General features: G+C 35.5%; 1 protein-coding gene across 1 annotated transcript in view; it reads left to right on the forward strand.

Annotated features, from left to right (window-relative positions):
• The window catches only part of FUT9 (fucosyltransferase 9), a 172,376-nt gene that overhangs the window by 72,711 nt on the left and 78,353 nt on the right, over nt 1-21,312 (forward strand). The window contains exon 2 of the mRNA XM_060283854.1: nt 20,538-20,626. The gene's annotated coding sequence lies outside the window, so the exon portion shown is untranslated. The remainder of the gene's footprint in view (nt 1-20,537; nt 20,627-21,312) is intronic.

The raw sequence follows: 21,312 nt of genomic DNA on the forward strand, positions 1-21,312 counted from the left end.
ATATCTTCAATTTCATTAATCTGTCTTCTGCAGTATCTAATCTGTGGCTAATTCCATTTAGTGTATTTTTATCTCAGAAGTTGTAGTTTTATATCTAGAAGTTAAATATGAGTCTTTTAAAAATATCTTCCATATTTCTAACATGCTCAAACATATGGAACATCTTGTTTTCTTGCTTCCTTGAATGCTTGGTTATTTTCTGTTGGATGCCATGTATCGTAAATTTTTACTTTGTTGAATGCCTAATATTTTTGTTTATCTATGAATGTTATTGACTTAATATGATGCAATAAGAGCATTATCTATGTAGTCTTGTCATAAATGTTTAACCTCAGTTTAACCATGGGAAATTCAAATACAGAACTTGGGATATTTTAAGAAATAAGTTACAGTATTATCTTTAAAAAAATCAATTTTGTGAAAAGCAAATACATAAAGGACCCAAAAAGTCAGTGGTATCACTTTATATGAAGAAGACTAAAGAGTCATAACAGCCAATAGCAATGCATGAATCTTGATTGTATCAAAAAAGAAATCAGTTTCAAAAACAGTACACAATTGAAAAAAAATTATATATGAGATTCATATTATATGATATGCCATTATTATTGTCTTCTTGAAGTACGATAATGGCATTGTGGTCATGCAGGGTAGTGCTGTTTTTCTTAATATTTTCTGAAATATTTAGCTAAGAAGTGGGATATCTGAAATATGCTTTCATATAGTTAAGCAGAGAGAAAGAGACTGAGAGAGTGAGAGAGAATGAAAGAGAACAAGTGAAAGAGAGAGAAAGCAAATATGACAAAATCTTAGCAATCAATAAAGCTAGGTGAAGAGTGTGCAGCTGTTCTCTTTAATAATGCCTCAATCTATCAATATCAGAATTTTTCACATAAAAAGTTGGTAAGTAGGGACAAAACCAAGACCAGATGGTTTTTTGTGTGTGTGTGTTTTTTTTTTTTTTGCGGTACACGGGCCCCTCTTTGTTGTGGCCTCTCCCATTGCGGAGCACAGGCTTCGGACGCGCAGGCTCAGCAGCCATGGCTCAGGGGCCTAGCTGCTCCACGGCATGTGGGATCTTCCCGGACCGGGGCACGAACCCGTGTCCCCTGCATCGGCAGGCAGACTCTCAACCACTGCGCCACCAGGGAAGCCCCCAGATGGTTTTACAAGGAAGTTTCATTAAATCTTTAACAATTTTTGAGTTATAAATTATTTTGAGAAATAAGGTATCCATACTAATTTCGTAATGTGAGAATAACCTTGAAACTAAGTCACATGGGAACAGTTTGAAAAATGCAAATTTTAGTATACTTCTATAAACATGAAAACAGAAATAAAATTTGATAAAATATCAAATTGTAACTAGAAGTTTAATAACAAATAATACATTATGGCCAAGTAGGGTTTATCCTAAAAATACAATATTTTAACAGTAAAATTTACCAAATTAATGGGTTAAAGAAAAACCCTGCAATCATCTAATAGGTTCCAAAATATTCCACAATATATAGGACTAAACAGCAGAGAAAATGAATGAACTAGATCTGCATGCATCTTAATGGAAATGTCTCTGAAAACATAAGTTTGAATGCATCAATAGGTTGCATTTGATAACACAAGTATGAAATTTAAAAAGGAACCAAGGGACTTCTCTGCTGGCACAGTGGTTAAGAATCCACCTGCCAATGCAGGGTACATGAGTTCGAGCCCTGGTCCGGGAAGATCCCACGTCCCGTGGAGCAACTAAGCCCACGCGCCACAACTACTGAGTCTGTGCTCTAGAGCCTGCAAGCCACAACTACTGAGCCCACGTGCCACAACTACTGAAGCCTGTGTACCTACTCCTCAACAAGAGAAGCCACGGCAATGAGAAGCCCACATACCACAGCGAAGAGTAGCCCCTGCTCACCACAGCTAGAGAAAGCCTGTTTGCAGCCAAGAAGACCCATGTAGCCAAAAATAAATAAATTTATTTTTTAAAAAAGAACCAAAATAGTACATCAAGTTTGTGGCTACACATATTCAAAGTAAAAGTATAAGAACATGACTGTTGAGAGTATATCTCCTCCTTATGATATTCCAATGGCTTCTCATAACTCCTAAGATGAATAACAAAATCTTTACTATGGACTCTAAGATTCTACATGATCTGATATCAGCCAACATTTCTAGAATTGTCAGATATTACATTTCTCCTGGCTCTGTGTGTTCCAGCCTTGCCTGATTTCATTCACAGACTTGAATGTGTCATAGCACAGCTCACTAAGGGCCCTTTGCTCATGTCATTTCCTCTTTATGAAATAGTCTAGTCTTACTCCTCCTACATAATTTCTATTTATTTTTCAACTCTCATCTCATTTCTCACTTATTCAGGAGATACATGGTCAGATTCCCCCATTTTACTCTTATAACATTCCATACTATTCTTTCCCTCTGAGGCTCTATATCAGTTGTTATTTCTCATTTATTGATGAGATTGTATGATTAGTATTTGTCTTCCCATTAGGTTTGTACTTCCCCCACCTAAAATCAGAGACCACATCTGTTTGCTAACCAGTGTATCACTAGCACCTAGTACAGTTCTTATATATTAAAGGTGCTTACCAAATATTTATTAAGTTGGTGAATGAATTTGCAAAGTTGCTTTCTTTCATAGGATTCATTTATTTTGATTGTAATCCCTCTAAAATGTTTTTCTTTCTGTGGATTTTTCTATGTTCTCATTTATCTTTTGCATGAGACTAATGCAGTAGGATATGGTTTGGGTGTCTCTCCCTGGATGAGAAGGAATGGATACCATTCCCTCATGATTGACAACAACATCTAGAACCATGGGGTTCTAGATGGAGCATTTCCCAGACAAATGGAAGGGATATGCTAATCTTGCCTATATTTATATGAAATTGCATGGCAGAGCAAATAATTAAGCTGTTTAGGAATTAGGATATATAACAGAAAAGATATTCTGCAAGAAAAATTAGAATTGAAATATGCTTTTCTTCATGTCTACATTATTTAAGAATGTATAATCATCACTCTTCCTGAGGAAAAAATAAAAATGGCTTCAAAGTTATTAAGTAAAAAGATAATGACAGCTCTTTTCAGCGTTTCCATCCTTTCAATTTAACAACTATTTATTGAGCATCATGTATGTATAAGACATGGAACTTGTGCTGTGAAGGGCGTTGATAAATAAGTAACAAACAGTGACAGAGCCAGAATTAAAATCCATATTTGTATGATTCCTAAGCCCTAATTTTGTGCACTACAGGCCAAGTATATAAAAGTTTTGGGTGAACCTAGTAAGCCTGGAAGTGTGTACATCTTTCTCCTCTAAGCCAGTGTCTCCTCAAATGTGATGCTGTTCTGGGAAAGATACCAAGGTCAAATTAGCTTGGGAAATTAGCTTGTCATATACTTAAAGAGCTCTGAGAAAGTTTTTAGTAAAGAAGCAGGTTTTTCATTGTTTAACTCAGCACTTCCTAAAAGGTACTTAAACAGGGAATTTTTTAAATGTAATGTATCCTGGGAAACTGTTCCAGGCAAGAAGGAGCTCTAAAGTCTTTTTTGGTGGTATTTTTTCTTCTAATGTAGATCTGGGTTTCGGAAACACACTTTGTAGAGCTCAATGCCCTTTCTCACCCCCTGCCTTTGCTCTTTGCCCGAAACACCCATGCCCTTTTTTTGTGATACGTGATGCATTCTTATTTATACATTAGTTCAAATGTCAGATGGTCTGTGAAGTCTTCTGTTAACCCTTTACCTACATACATATAAACGTGTGTGCACGCACACACACACAAAATAAGCACTAAAAGTTATAAAGTAATAATATTAAAGACTTCTAACTTTCATAAGCATTTACTATGTTAAGACGACTTAACACATCACAAATTTAATTTAATGCTCACAATTGTTATTTATTATCCCTTTAATTTCCCTGTATCTCACATATCATTTCTCTGATCCTCCGGTCTTCCTTGTACATCACTGACAACTCCTTCACGGTCTACTTTGCTGGTTCTTTTCATTTCCACAAAGTCAAAATGTTGGCCTACCCTAGCCTTTTGCAGTCACACCATTGGTTATTTCATCACATTTCATGTTGAATATCGCGGCTAAGAGCACAGACCTTTGAGCTAAACTCTCTGACTTTGGATCGCAGCTCAACTACTTTGTTAGATGTGCAACCTTGAGCTAATAATCTTTCGTTTCTCACCTCAGGGAGCTCATCTGTTAAAAACTGGGATCTTAACAGTACCTACACAATAGAATTGTTGGAGCATTAAATGAATTAATATCTGCAAAAATGCCTGGCACTATATGTGTTTGCTGATATTATTGTTTATACTCTAATGACTCATAAATTGTATCTAGTCTGGACTTCTGCCATGAATCTGTGACTCATACATCCAACTACCTACACAGTGTCTGCAACTGGAAATCTAAGATACATCTCAAATTTATTATGTATAAACCCTTTAGCCAGGGTGAACTCAGTAAATGGCAACTACCTCCAGTGGCAAAGGCAGACCACTGAGGCATCCTTGCAGGCATCCTTGAGTTTTCTCTTTCTCTTAGGTCATCCATCCATACATCAAATTTAGATTGCTCTGCCTTTAAGTTATCTAGACTCTTACCACTTCTTGCTGCACCCATCCTAACCATTGGCCCAAGGTCCCAGGATCCCTCATCTGAAGTTTTGTACTAGCTTCCTAATTTATCTCTCAGCTTCTGCCCTTGCTTTCCTGTGGACCATATTCAAATAGAAGACATTTTAAAATGTCAATCAGATAATATCACTCCTCTGCTCATAAACTTCTATGACTTCCTACCTTACTGATTAAAAACTGCAGTCCTTACAAAGGTTTATAACAATTTTCCTAATCTGCCCCACACACTCCCTGAAACTGTCTAATCTCATCTACTATCTTCCCTTCTTTAATTCCACCCTTACTGCTCCTGCTTCCTCCCAGGTCCTCCAGCAACAGACATGAATTTCTCTCAGTGTCTTTGCACTTGCTATTCCTTCTACTTGGAATATTTCTTTCTCAGGGACCTACATGCCTCTCTCCGTCACTCCTTCAGTTATTTTCTCGAAGTCCACCTTCCCGAAGCCTTCTTTGACTACCTTATTGAAAATTGCAACTCCACTCTACCTGAGCTCTCTTTCTCTGCTAAATTTTTCTCCATAGAATTTAAGACAAGCTGATACATGATAGCTTTTATTCATTTGTTTATTTATTGTTCAAATTCCCCCTCTAGTTTCTAAGCTCAATGAAGAGTTGAGTTTTTATTTCATTTGTTCACTGCATATCCACAGTGCTTAGCAGAGTATATGGCACATAATCGGCGCTTGAGAAATAGTTATAGAATAAGTGACTCCCCTGCACATGATGGATGAAGAAAGTGTGACTCACAGAAATAAGTAATTTGCTCAGAGCATCCAAAATTTGCCTAAGGCATCCAAGGTCAAACCCAGAATTAGAAGATGCAGGTCAGCATCTAGGGTGCACATGCTCAACCAATATGTAATTTACAAAGAATATTATTTGAGTAGTCATGTACATACTCCCTTTCCTCACCAGAAGCTGACTTTCTTGAGAGCAGGAAGAGTTTTAGTCATCTTTATAGCCTTGGTACCTAATACAGAATTGGGATCATAGAAATAGTGATGTGCTGGAGCAGCTACCCCAGCTGGAGAGAGTCTACTGTGTGCCTCTCTTCCAACTCTGCTTTCAGTGATATATTGATACATTGGTACCTTGGAATGGGCCTAAGGGCCATGGAAATCATCAAACACTACACCTCAAGATGTTTTCCCCAGAGAGCTGGTTGTTAAATATTTACTTGCATAAATGCATACAATTACATAAAAGGTACTTTAAAAAATGTTTGGCGCATGAGTGAATGTACTGGTGAATGAAATGTATAGGGGAGAGTTACATGCCAAGACATCTTTTAGTACACTGGGGATGCAGAGAATGTGAAAAGAAGGTGGAGGCTGGTGATCAATAACTTTCAATGAACATAATAAAACAATCACATTAAATAATAAAATCCTTGTGATAGAACATAGTTCAATTTCCTACTTTATGAGGGAATTTTTTATAAAGAATCCTTTAAAGGAGATATCCGGAAATGACCAAAATAAAATCTTCCAATGAGAGGGAATCCAAGGAAATCAGGTAGAGCTCTATTTCTTTCCAGGATAAAAAAAAAAAATAGATTCATATTTCTTTTCAAGTATAGTATCCCACATAATGTATTCTCATTTTGTATTTTATCATTGTATGTCTGTGAATATATCTGACTCTCCCATTGGATAAGTGCTTCCTAAACATTTTAAACCACCATTTCTTTTAAGTGAATCACCTTCAGATAAAAATCCAAAGACGCATAAAATTGTGCATACAATTTCCAGAGGAGCATAAACCTTCAAAGTACCCTCCATAAGCCTCAAGTTAAAGAATAGGAATATTGTGCTAGAATGAGAGAACCCTAGGAGCTGACTTTGCGTAATTCATTTCCAATTTCCAGCAAGTGTCTGGCACACTGATACTTAAAAAGAAGAAAACAAAGGGAAAAAAGGACTTGTAGATTGAGTAAATGGGTGGAATGAACAATTAGTCACTTTAGATGCCTATTACTGCCCCTTAGATCGTTTCTTCAAAACACTTTCCATTTTGTCAACTATTTATATATATAGTTTCCAAAACCTGTAATTTTCAAATTATCCTCTTTTCATAATTCTCCACTTTTTACCATTTATAAACCCAAACTCAATGTTCTTGATTGGTGATAAAGAACATCAAGCTATATTGCCTTTTTTTCACCTGGAATATGTAGTTCTTTCAGTTCAAGATTCCATTAACTTTCCAGGCAACTTTATTATCACCCATGATCCACAGTGATATTTCATTTAGCTAAAAAGCTAGATCTTTTCCACCTGAAAGACTATTAAGCTAGGCATTCCATTCTTCTGTTTCCTCAGTGGAGTTTTAAACCTAACTCTACATTTTTACTATTTAATTCCATTGTCAGTTTCAATCCACTTTCCAGTCTGTGAAATTCTTTGTAAACTATATAGCATAGTAGTAGCTTGAGCTCCCCTTTTAGAATCATTCCTAAATTTATTAAATATGCCTTAAATAACATCATGTCATCAAATAGTTGGTTAAAAAATGATATAAAGAAAGGTCCAATCATGTAAACCAGAGGCCTCCTGCAGTTTGACATTGATCCATTAATTAACCAGTGTTGTTTGGTAGGAAAGGTTTATCAGCTAAAGATTCAACAAACTGCCTAGCAATCTTACCCGTATATATTCATCTTAACCACAAGGGTATCTTAGGAATTATTTCCACTGCCTTGTTGAAATCCAGTTGATTCAGATGAGGCATCACATCATCTGTGAAATTTTTCCCTGAGACTCAAATGTACATCCCTCCTTTGTGTTCCCATGAAATTTTGTGTGAGTTCCTATCACAGTCCTTACCACAATATACTAAAGTTCCTTTTGTATCTGTTTCCCTAAATATTGTAAGGTCTTTGGAGAATGAGTCTGTGCTTTCTTTACCTTTACATTCTCAGAACCTTGTGCACAATAGTTATTCAATAAATATTTCTCAAAATGAGTAAATAATAAATTCTCATATGCCACCTTAAGATGTGGAGTCCTGTATAAAGTGTGCAGTTTTCTCTGGACTTACTCTAAGATGTAAATCATTAAAAATAACTCACAATAACTCGTGGGAATAGACAAGCCAGTTCATCTCTTGTGTGCCTCACTTAAAACATTCTTACTATTTTAAAATCATACACATATGGAATGTGTGACTTGTTTTTATTACAAAAAGATAATTTCATCCTTTTAAGCTAAAATTGTCCATGCTATTGTGGTTATTTCTCTTTTCATTCTTTTATATTGCACCTTTTGTATTTTTTTAAATGTCAGAAACAGTATCTCATTAACACTCTTCAGAGAACAGTTGCCAATGTTTCCATTCATAGAGTTAATACCTGGAATGCCTCCTTCAAAATAATATGAAAATGATACAATGCAACAAAATCATAATGTTCCTGAATATTTATGCACTCCAGTGTATATAATTTACATCGAACTTTCTGTTCCTTGCCTGATCCTAATAAACTTTTTCATGTATTTGGAGAATAAAATGCCATTATCTCATACCTGCCTTTTGGTGGCCAGAGATAGATCCATTTTTTTCCCAAAGCCAACTTGTAAAAGGAAATACTCACTGATGAAATACCCAGTGTTCCTGAACACAACTTGAGTAATTATTATCTATTATATCCTGAAAAACTCAATGAAAGGACCACAAAGTGACCTTGTACCTGATGTGCTATCTTTATTAATTGAACTCTAAGCTAGCCCTTGAGATTTTTATGCAGTCTGTAACAGAAAGGTCAATGTAATACCAGTAAATCCTGTTGTATTTGTTAGTTCATTCTGCAGATGCAAAAGTTGGGTGAACATTGATTCCATTCATTTGTAATCCAATATTAAAGAGGGAAAAGTGATTTTCTTTTTACCATCTTATCCATTTACATTTACATGGAAAATAACATTTCCAAGGAAAATCAGAGGACTGTTTTAATAGCAGTGGTACATTAGAGGTTGAGCATGTTTTCCATTTTTTAACATCTTATAAAATGTCCAGAAAGAAATTACTGTTTTGAACTAGAAACTAATACATATTTATATTGCACAAAAACTATGTTTAAGGTGCTTTTATAGGTTCCAAGAATACATCATAAATAATTTAGTCAATGCCCTAAAAAAATCGGAATCTAATGGGAAAATAGAATATTGAGAACTCACTTATAATAAAGGGTAAAGTAAGGGAAATACTTTGATATCCATATGAAATAATGCTGTGGTAGCACAGAGGATTCAATGATATTTCCTTTCTTCCTCTCTGCTCTCAATTTCCATTTCCCAAGTGAACAGATTCTTATGCTGCCTTCTTGTTATTCAGGAACTCATCGCTACAACATTGCCCCAACTACCCTCCTTATCCAAATCCAAATTAAATCTTGAGGAATGTGTAAATTTCATAAGGCTGCCATAACAAATTCCCACAAACTGAGTAGCTTAAAGCTTGAGAAATTTATTTTCTCATAATTCTGGAAGTTAGAAATCCAAAATCAAAGTGTTGCCAGGGCCAGGTTCCCTCCAAAGGCTCCAGGAAGAATCCTTCCTTGCCTCTTCTAGCTTCTGGTGCTTTCCAGCAATCCTGCTATTCCTTGGTTTGTGGCTGCCTAACTCCAATCTCTGTCTCTGGCTTCACATGGCTGTCTTTCTCATGTGTCCCTGTGTCTCCAAATTTTTCTGTCCTCATAAGAACACCAATCACTGGATTTAGGTTCATCCTGATCCAGGATGACCTTTTCTTAATTTCATTACATCTGCAAAGGCTCTCTTTCCTGGGAGTTACTGGGAGTTAAGACCAACAGATCTTTTGGGGAACATAATTCAGTCCACCATGGGAGCAGGCAGTGGTGTGGGTGGCTAATCTCAGCTAGGTGGCTAGGTGTTTAAAAGGACTACCAGCTCTGTCGAGTAAATCAATTTATACCAAAGTCACAATAACTCTGTGCTTCATTGGCATTTTTAACAAGGACTCTGTAACACAAATGTTTCCATAATGAATAGACTGGTAGGGATCAGAGCATTCCTAGTACCTGCTTTCTGTCCAGAGCTTCCAGCTCTTCACCTTGAGCAAACCCAAGGCCAAGTGTACACCTCCCTACCCACTCATCACAGTGGATCAGCTACACGACGAAGAGGAGATACTTACGTAGAAAATTTAGATTGTGTATCTTATTTTCCTTTACCTTGAGTTATGTTTTCACTCATGATAAATATATTTTCCTTGGATCAAATTATATGAATAATGGCTTTATACTTCATTTTAATTTTTCCATATGAATGTGGATTTAGATCTTCATATTTCCCATATATGGTCTCTATATAAAGGATATATATTAAAAATATGAAGGACATTCATGCAAAAATGTTGGCAACAGAAACTACACAAATGGAAATGGTTTTGGTAGGCATGGATTTCTTTTCTTCCAAAATGCTTCCCAAGTGTGAGTAAGAAGAATGAATAGGAACAAAGTAAAAGTCTTTACAAAGTTTAAAGCAGGTAATCTGGGTTCTTCTGTGCTTAGTAAAGTCAATGTTCATTCGCAATCGTGGAGCACTCACCCCAGATAGGGTAAGGACAAAGGGAGGTGGTACCTTTATTTAAGCCATTAAAATCCTGCAATTCAGCTTTTAAAATGATTCAAAATGTGATGAATGTATTTTTTTTTTAAATGCTTTTCCTCGTACTCGGTGAGTCAGAGTACAGCTTTATGGTAAAATCACCCCACATTCTGAACAATATAATGTATTTCATTTTTTTTAATAACTTGGTTTATTCATAAATTACATGCTATCAATACACAGCTCAAATCATTGTATTTAATGTAGCATTTACAGCTAAAATTGGAATAAATTCTTCTTCTTTCCCAGAACATTATATATTTGAGAATTGAGAGTTTAATAAGAAATTCTGATTTTTTAAAAATCTTTCATCATTTAAACTTTAGAAAGAGAAAATACATTTTTCTAAATTAAGTTACCATGGTATAAAATATCCACTTACATTTTTCTTAGGATTAGCTTTTTTTCTTTGTTGATTATAAAAAATATTATGCTAAATATTATTATTTTGATTATTGATTTCCCAAGAGAATTTAGTCTGAATTAGAAAGCTGCAGCTTGTCTTATCATTAAAATGTATAGCAAAACATTCATTTTTCATGCAATTAATTTACACTCAAGAAAAAAATTTAATGGTTATTTAAATAATCATGAGTTTCTATTGTCCCTTTTATTCAACTGTTTTGAACACTCTGGAACTGACCCCAAACATCTGCCACAAATTCCACTGAGACGTAGAGGGCCCGTTACATACAGAAATTCTGAACCCTACCCCACACCCACTTATCAACATCCCTACAAATGTATAGTTCATGGGTCTGCATTTAATAAGCCATCTAGATGATTCTTATGCCTATTAATGTTTGAGAATCCAGGATAGAAGGGGACAGATTACTGGATCTTAACCTTTTCAGCACTGGTGATCTCTAGGCTCTGCAGTACACTGGGAGAACCTATTCAGTGACTGTCAGCTTCTTCCAGAGGAAGTCATCCAAGGGGCAGAAGAAGAGAGAAAGCCTAGCCACCTCCCAATGCCCCCAGAGTTCTGGAGGCCTGGCCAAAGATAGCAGACAGCGTGTTTAGAGTCATAGACTTCTCTTCCATTCCTCCCTCCCTCCATACCGTCCTCCTTCCCTCCCTTTCCTGCTTCCTTCTTTCTTGTCAATGCCTTCTCTGCTATTGTCAGAAAAAAGGTCTGTATGTGTGAGGGGGGTGATGGGGTTTCCAGAAGACAGCAACAAAAACCCTCTCTTATCACATCTACCTGGCTCAATCTCATTGAATGCTCTCAAAACAAGTTCTTACAAAGGAAAGTATCCATTTTTTTTTGGTTGTTATTGTCATAGACAAAACAGAAAAAAAGTAGTGTCATCAACCATCTGTCCCTGGCCTGTCTCCCATCTTTGGTCCCAGCGAGACATCAATCTCCCTCTGGATGAGTGTGACTGAGGATGGATATAAATATCATACAATCTTTATCAGGACTTTACTTCCTATCTCCCATTTTCAGACCCCTCTTCCAGGGAAGGTTTTAACAAGTAGGATCAGAAATCAAAACATCATCTGAACAAGCAAGAAGTGTACTTGCTTCTTGGGAGCAATCATTGGAGCTCAGCCCAATGCTCATCCTGTCCATCAGAAGCCCCTGGGCTACTAGCTGAACTGCCTCTCCCAAGTCTGTAACATCACAAGTCAGGGCTTCTCATTCATTGTATTAATTATCCCAGACCCCTCCCAGAGCTAGAGAAATGAGGAGATGGAGTGCTTAAACTTTATCTATTGAACTTAAAGATAGGAAAAATCAAACCATTTTAGATCCAGTCTCAGTGAAATTAAAAAAAAAAAAAAAAGATTTATTATGGTCTAAACCAGAAGGTGGCAAACTATGGTCATGGGCTGAATCTGACCTGCTGCTAGCTTTCACAAATGAGGGAATACAGCCACAGACATGAGTTTATGTATTGTTTGTTTTCACACTGTAACAGCAGAGTTGAGGAGTTGTGACAGGAACTGTGTAATAGATGAGTAGCTATAGAACATCCTTGACTTTACCTCTTGGCCTGTAATGCCTAAAATATTTACTATCTGGCTCTTTAGTGCACGGTTTACTAGTCCTCGGTCTAAATCAAACTGTTCGTGATTTTTTTTCTACAGCTTCTAAAGGCAAAATGTTCATAAATTGAATTCCACAAAAAATTCCCCATAGAAATAGAAAATATGGACAGACCAATTATTAGTAAAGAGGTAAAATCAGTAATCAAAAATCTCCCAATGAAGAAAAGTCCAAGACCAGATGGCCTCACTGAATTTTACCAAACATTTAAAGAATTATTAAAACCAATACTTCTCAAAGATCAGAGAGAGGGGAACACTCCCAGAGTCATTTTACGAGGCCAACATTATCCTAATACCAAAACCAGAAAATAATGCTACTAGAAAAGAAAACTATAGGCCAATATCCCTGATGAATATAGATGCAAAAATTCTCAGTAAAATACTAGCAAACAAAATTCAGCAGTACATTAAAAGAATTGTTCACTATGATCAAGTGGGATTTATTCTTGGGATGCAAGAATTGTTTAATATATACAAATTAATCACTGTGATACACCACATTAACAGAATGAAAGAAAATAATCATGATCATCTCAATAGACACACAAAAAAAGCATCTGACATAAGTCAACATACTACATGAAAAAACCTCAACAAATTAGACATAGAAGGAACATATCTCAACATAATAAAAGCCATATATGACAAGCCCACAGCAGATATCAAACTCAATGGTGAAAGGTTGAAAGATATTCCTCTAAGATCAGGAAAAAGACAGAAGTGCCACTCTCACCACTTCTATTAATCATAGAACTGGAAGTCCTAGCTAGCGCAATCAGGCAAGAAAAAGATTTATTATAAAAGGCATTAGAATTGAAAAGAAAGAACTAAAAGTATCTCTATTTGCAGATAACACGATTTTATATACAGAAAATTCTAAAGACCACACCAAAAAACTGTTAGATCTAATCAACGAATTCAGTAAAGTTACAGGATACAAAATTAACATGCATTTCTATACACTAACAGCAAGTTTTCTGAAAAAAATAAGGAAATTGATTCCATTTACAGTAGCATCGAAATCAATACATTGCTAAGAAATAAATGTAGAAAAGGAGGTGAAAGATCTCTACTACAAGATGTTAATGAAAGAAGTCAAAGGAGACACAGTTAAATGGAAATGCATCCTGTGTTCATGGATTAGAAGAAATAATGTTGTTAAATGACAATACCACCAAAAACTATCTATTAATGACAATACCACCAAAAGCGATCTAAACCTATAGATAGTTTTATATTTCTTACAGAAGTAGAAAAAACACTTCTAAAACTTATGTGAAACCACAAAGAACCCCAAATAACAAAGAAATCCTGAGAAAGAAGAACAAAGTAGGAGGCATCACACGTCTGGATTTCAAGCTATACTATAAAGTTATAGTTATCAAAACAGTATGGTACTGGCATAAAAATAGACACATAGATCAATGGAACAGAATTGAGAGCCCACAAATAAACCAAAGCATATACGTATGGTCAACTAATATTTGACAAGCTATCCAAGAATACTCAGTGGAGAAAAGACAGCATCTTCAATAAATGGTGCTGGGATGATTGGACATTCACATGTAAAATAATGAAACTGGACCCCTGTATTACACCACTCAAAAAAATTAACTCGAAATGGATTAAATGAAAATGCCAACTTGAAAAGATACCTGCACCTCCATATTTATAGCAGTATTATTTACAACATTGAAGATATGGAAACAACCTAAGTGTTCACTGATGGATGAATGAATAAAGAAGTTGTGGTGTGTATAGATATAGATATAGATAAAGATATATAATGGAATATTATTAAACCATAAAAAATCAAGAAATCTTACCATTTTCAACAACATGGATGGAACTTGAAGGCATTATGCTGAGTGAAATATGCCAGACAAAGACAAATACTATATGATCTCACTTATATGTGGGATCTAAAAAAAGAAACCTCATAGAAACAGATGTCAGACTTGTAGTTACCAGAGATGGAAGGTAGGGGGAGGGAGAATTGGAGGAACTTAGTCATAAGGTACAAACTTCCAGTTATAAGATAGATAGTACTAGGGGCGTAATGTACAACATGATGACTATAGCTAACACTGCTGTATGATATATAGGAAAGCTGTTAAGAGAGTATATCATAAAAGTTCTCATCACAAGGGGAAATTTTTTTCTTTTTTCTTCTTTCTTTTCTTTTTATTGTGTCTATATGAAATGATGGATGTTAGCTAAACCTATTGTTATAATCATTTCACAATATATGTAAATAAAACCATCGTGATGTATGCCTTAAACTTATACACTAATGTATGTCAATTATTTCTCAAAAACTGGAAAAAAGGTTCCCCATACACACGTTAAAACAATCTGTGTCTTTTCTCACTAACCAGCATAAGATCACCATAAATATGCGGGAATAACTGCTCCAATCCCAAAAACAGAACAGCACCTGTCATAGTAGGTATTCAATAAATGTTTGGTAGGGATATATGTATGCATACGGCTGATTCACTTTGTTGTACAACAGAAACTAACACAGTATTGTGAAGCAATTATACTCCAATAAAGATCTATTAAAAAAATAAACAAATGTTTGGTTAAATAAATAAATATTTTAAAATGTGTGTATATTCTACATTACATTTATGATATATCTCTATTTTGGAATAAAAATTTTTAGTCCCGAGCTGTGAACTGTATTATCTCTGTCCTCCTTATCTTTGCTCATGCTGCACTGCTTAGTTATCATTCAACGTTCATTTTACACAGCCTATTTTCCATTAAGCTTCAGCCAAGTGAAATTGAATGCTGGAACATTTGTGACCCTAGCCAGACATTTTGTGCAAATTTCTTCATTTCTTTCTTCACTTTCTCCTCTTGACTATGAACACTTCAAGGGCAGGAGAGTGTTTTAGTCAGCCTTTTAGCCATAGAATCTAGCAGCTGTTACATAGAATGCATTTAGAAAAATGTATGTTGAATTTAAAAAGACTTAAAGACCCAGTCTAGTAATTCTGAAGTCAAAAAATTCTATTTAAAGTACAGCCATAGGAATTGGCTCAACAACCTCTTCTGGCAGCAAATTTCATTTATTACTATAAACTGCATAAAGTAATTGTCTTTATTTGTTCAAAATTCAATGTCCTTTAATCACATCTGGTGAATCAAATTAAGGAACTTACTTTTATTAAGGGAGTTCAATTTTGAATATAACTGAGGTGTTTCTAAGAGCATCACTCAGAGTCCTTTAAAATTTTTTTCTTCATAAGAAAAGTAATGCTCCATTTGGCTATTTTCCTATTCTTTCATTTATAAGAATCATATAGTGCTTTTCTTAATCATTTATACTATCTTTAATCAATTGGCTCAACAATTATTTTAAAATATTACATAAAACAAGTATGTGTCCATATTATTTCCCCTTTGGCGAATTTTACCCTAAGTGACTAAAGTACCCTACATAATATATCTAAGTAATTTTAATTTTTCTATTCATCCTTTGTTAAAGAAAAAAAAAACTGCTCTATAATGAAAGCTCCAAAATGCATTTGAGGTTGTGAAATGGTGAAATTAATGGGTAGGATTTTATACTTTACTCAAATATATCCGAAATCCAAACACTTCTCTTCACTGTCACTGTCCCCAAATTTACAACCACCATCGTATCTCAACTCAACTACTGCAATATCCTTTGGAGGCTACTGCTTCCGGACTTGCTTTTTCTACTATTCACAGACTATTCGAAGTGATCTTTTTATTTTTATTTTGTTTATTTGTTTGTTTTTGCGGTACGCGGGCCTCTCACTGTTGTGGCCTCTCCCGTTGCGGAGCACAGGCTCTGGATGCGCAGGCTCAGTGGCCATGGCTCACGGGCCTAGCCGCTCCGCGGCATGTGGGATCTTCCCGGACTGGGGCATGAACCCGTGTCCCCTGCATCGGCAGGCGGACTCTCAACCACCGCGCCACCAGGGAAGCCCTCAAAGTGATCCTTTTAAATTTTAATCAGATTGTGCTAGTCCCCTGGTCAAAACTCCTATCTCCATTGTATCACAAAGTCTGAACTCCTTACAGTGGTCTCTGAGGCCCAGTGTCACCTGGTCACTATCTACCTATCAACCCCCAGCCCCACCACCCCTCCCCTACCCCTGGGCCCTGGGTCACTACACTACAGGCGCGCCGTTGTTGTTTCCCACCCCCTACTTGAATATGCTGTGCTTGTTTCTGCCCTGGCCCTTTGACCTAGTGTCCCCTCTGTTTATCTTCAGTTTAAATGTGACCTCCTCCAGGAGGCCTGCCTTCCCTGACTATCTCTGCTCAGGGAGACACCCAATCCTGTTGTTGTGGCCACTCTCTGCTGACACCTCTCACAGTCAGTTCTTTTGCAACTCTATCTCTGCCTGATGGCCCTGCTATTCGGTCTGCCCTGGATCTTGGCTTCCAGGCCCATCAGAGTCTCTGCTGTTACATACATTGCTACTTCCCACTTCTGACACCTGCTTAAAGCTGAAAACCTCACAAACCTCTGTGGCTGTCATCTTGCTCCCATTTAGACCCAACTTTTCTCAATTCATTGTCCATGCCACACTATAGCCTAGGGAGTCTTGGGATTCTAAACTGTGCCTGTTCATGCCCTGGGACTCTCATGACTCTACTGGGTCACCATCGAGTGTTGACATGGGATTACACAGCACAGCAGTCTCTTCCCAAATCCATAAGCAAAAACCCTTAGAATTCCCTCAACTTAACTAGGAGTTTCTAAAGCTTCTTCCCTGGGAGGTTTGGACTCAAAAAGCTGGGAGGAAAAAACAAGAGCTGTGGTAGCCACTTTCTCCTTCCGCTGTGGTCTTCTTCACTCCCCCTCTTCTGGCATTTCTCATAAGAAGAGGCAAAGAAGGCTTTCTTCCTAATGCTCTTTCTACAGGATTGAAACTGCTCTATATAAAATTTTATGCAGACTTTGTCAAACAAACATCAAGATGAAAAGTAAAAATCAGTGAATCATCTTAAAGTTTCTTTAGTTCTTAGTGTTTCATCCTCACTAAGCCTCTGGATCTTGGCAAAACATCCAAATAACCTCTATATGTAAAAGAGAACTAAAGGAATTTAGAAATCCTTCTCAAGACTGCCTGACTTTAAGCTGTACATCAAAATAATGCTTTAAATGACAGGAACTGAGTGTCTGTCCCCACCTCTACCCCAAGTCAGGCAGATGCCTTGACTGTTCTATGAAGAAAAACACAAGTATGTAGGAATGCAAAAGAGAAAAATATATTGTCATTGTTTGACTGGGTTAGACATAAATGTAGGAAACTTAAGAGAATAATAGTGTCCTCGCATGTAATGCAGGAAGAACAGAGATAATAACTTTATTCAGATAAAACTTTACCAACAAAAAATAATAGCAATATGAGAGTAACTCCATAACTTGAGTGTTATTTATTCAGCATGCTGAGTCATTATTAAATCGTAGCCATGATTTGGGAAATACACACATGCACGCATGTACTTGTTGGCTTTCATTACTTGCTCTCAATATAGATAGGATTCTAAAGGTTTGATTTTTTTGACTTTCCAGCCAAGTTCATTTCAAATGCATCAGATGATATATTGGGTGGTAAAAACAGAGCAAGAATGGCATTTAATGCTGAGATAAAAAACCATAAAAAAACATTCACAGATGCTCAAATATCATAAGAGTCTGGAACCAGTTGACATAGATGTAAATCCCCCTTCTCTATTTTTCTTAATTTATTCGATATATTGATCCTTTATGTCAAGATTTATAACCAAAACGTTACATATGTTATATGCAATGATTTTATTTGTGGTTCTACTCACTTAACAACTCTAAGCACACGATACATACAGTTTCAACAGAGAAACTTAATCTACCTTAAAAAAATCTCAATTTTTGTTTCAAACTGGGGACTCAAATAGTACTGAAAGTAAATATCAAGGCAGAATTATAAACAGTATTTAGGGAGCCATGTGCAAGGAAGACTCTTTTGAGTAGACACTTTGAAGTTAGGGCTGTATTTGACTCCCAGCTATAATACCTTTCAGCTCCTTAATGTGGACAAGTTGTTTGAATTATCTGAACCCTATAAGATGAGGAAAATAAAACCCACCTTACACTATTGTTGTGATGATTAAATGAGAATTACATACACCCAGAAAGGTCATTCAACCGCTATTACAAAATACAGACAAGTTTTTCATCTCCTTTCTCATACCTTTGAAAAGATAATAATTAGGTAAGATTTGATGTTAAAAATAAGCAGAAATGCCACGTCTATCCTCCACATTTTGTTTATCTTTAACTGTGTTTGCATACAATATTGAAGTGTAAATAAAGGGAGAAATGTACTAAATTAAGGAAAAAATTAAACTCTTTTTTTTCTATTAAGCACAAGCCTAGGCTATGTGTAAATCCAGAAAGAAATCTGGCTGAATTTTGCTTTAAAATCTACTGAATTCAGGAAGAAAAAAAAAAGTTAGGTGTTTGGGGGGTATGCAGTGGGAACAAGAGATATGGGGAGTGTGTGTGTGTGTGTGTGTGTGTGTGTGTGTGTGTGTACTGAGTACAAGATACCTAACCACCATTTTTAGTAACCTATAAGTATGAGGCTTCTTTGGGTATGTTTTACAGCAAAAAAAAAAAAAAAATTGACAGGTAATAAATTCCCATAAGAGTTTTAGGAGGCACTATCTTAAAGAGAAAAATAAATCCACTTTTTATTTTACTTTAAATTATTCCATAGTTTGAAGATATTTGCTCTTGATTGGGGTGATGAATGTCAGTGGGTCGGTTTCCCACTTTGTATTAGATCTAATCTTCATTCATTACTGAATAAGTAATTCAATTAGGTTTGAAAGCACTTGCTCCATTTATATCCAATCATGTATGTGGGCAAGTGTCTTAGTCCATTTGAGCTGCTATAACGAAGTAACACAGCCTGGGTAGCTTATCAACAATGGATATTTATTTCTCACAGTTCTGGAGGCTGGCAGATTGGGTGTTTGGTGAGAGCTTCCTGGTTCATAGATGCCATCTTTTCACTGTGTTCTCACATGGTGGAAGGGCAAGGGAGCTCTCTGGATTCTCTTTATAAAGGCACTAATCCTATTCATAACAGCTTTACCCTCATGACCTAATCACCTCCCAATACCACTACCTTGAGCATTACGATTTCAACGTATGAATTTAGAGGGGGAGGGGAGGGATGCAGACATTCAGGCCATAGGAGCTGGCATACATCAACATGGTCTTTACTCTGTTAAGCATCCAGATAATAATAAACATCCAGATGATTTAGTAACGTTTTATTTTGGTTTTTGTTTTTTGTGCTATAGACACAACTTATTCTTTAAGTGGAAAACATGAAAAATAGAGACCATGAAATATATTTAGTTAACAAGATATACTCATTTCCTTAGAGTTTTAAAGACACCATTTATTCTTTTTAGTAATATCTCTTTTATTGTACAGGCATAGCTCATTTTATTGTGCTTCACTTTATTGTGCTTTGCAAATACTGAGGGTTTTTTTACAAATTGAAGGTTTGTAGCAACCCTGCATCAAGCAAGTCTGTCAGCGCTGTTTTTTTCCAACAGTATTTGCTCCCTTCATTTGTCTGTGTCACATTTTGGTAATTCTCCCAATATTTCAAACTTTTTCGTTATTATTATACTTGTTAGGATGGTCTGTCATCAGCGATCTTTGATGTTACTATAGCAAAAAGATTGACTCGTTGAAGGCTCAGGTAATGGTTAGCATTTTTTAGCAATAAAGTATTTTTAAATTAAGGTATGTACATTGTTTTTTAGACATAATGCTATTACATAATAGGCTACAGTATAATGTAAACATAACTTTTATATGCCCTGATACACCAAAAAAATTGTGTGATTCGCTCTGTTGCAACATCCACTTTATTGCAGTGGTCTGGAACCTAACCTGCAATTTCTCTGAGGTCTGCTTGTATTTTGAAATGACTTATGTAATTCAATAACATTTTCTCCAAAATTAAAAATATTCATAAATTAATATAAGAAAAGGACACAGTAATACATAAAGATCTATGTTTGTAAGATATATTATTTCTTTTTGTTTTCTTTTGGTTATTTAGCTTCATATATATTATATCCAGCACATTTAACTAACATACTTATTTTTCTCTCTCTATCCTAACAGGTTTATAATGTAATAATTCAAGAATTTTATCATACCGTGGAGTAGCTTAACAACTGTCTATGTGCTTCCCATGATATGTTCTCTACATTGTAAGTATATACTTACTTTCTCAAGCTGGCTGGATTTTGAGAGAAATGTGTTCAATTAGAACTTATAGGTAACTTTGATTGTTTAAGAAGATTACAAGCTAAAATTCATCCAAAGTAAAGAATAGTTTTAGAAATTTATCTTATATGAAGAGATGTTCTGTGAATTTAGGTTTAACATTGTATCAAAGTTAAAACTTAATATAGTATGTCATGGTAGGTAGAATAATATACCCATGACATTTAGTTGTATTTTTATAAATATTATACTTAACATCCTTAAGATTTCTATACTATTCTTTATTTTTCTAAAAGAAACTTTAAATATTGTACCTGTGAAATTTTATGCTAAGATATTAAAATTTCTTGAAATATATTTTTAAAAATATAATGTGTAATATCATTTCAATGTCAGGGCAACTTCTTTCTATATTAGTTATCTTTTTGAAAACTAGTTTCAGTTTTGGTAAGATGATACCTGTACCACTAAATCTTTCATACTCGTGGTGTTTGTATGTGTGTGTATGCATGCATACACATATATATGTGCGTATATGTACACACACAATTTCATTAATAAGCTATATAAAAAGAAGAAAAGTTGTCTTTGCTAAGTAAGGAAACCTCTTATTATTAATTTCACACTGCTGAAAAGTAAGGAGAAAGGTGAAAGCTTTTTGAGTTAAGAA

The sequence above is a fragment of the Globicephala melas genome, chromosome 14 (genome assembly GCF_963455315.2).
Source record: "Globicephala melas chromosome 14, mGloMel1.2, whole genome shotgun sequence".
NCBI classification, from domain to species: Eukaryota; Metazoa; Chordata; class Mammalia; order Artiodactyla; family Delphinidae; genus Globicephala; species Globicephala melas.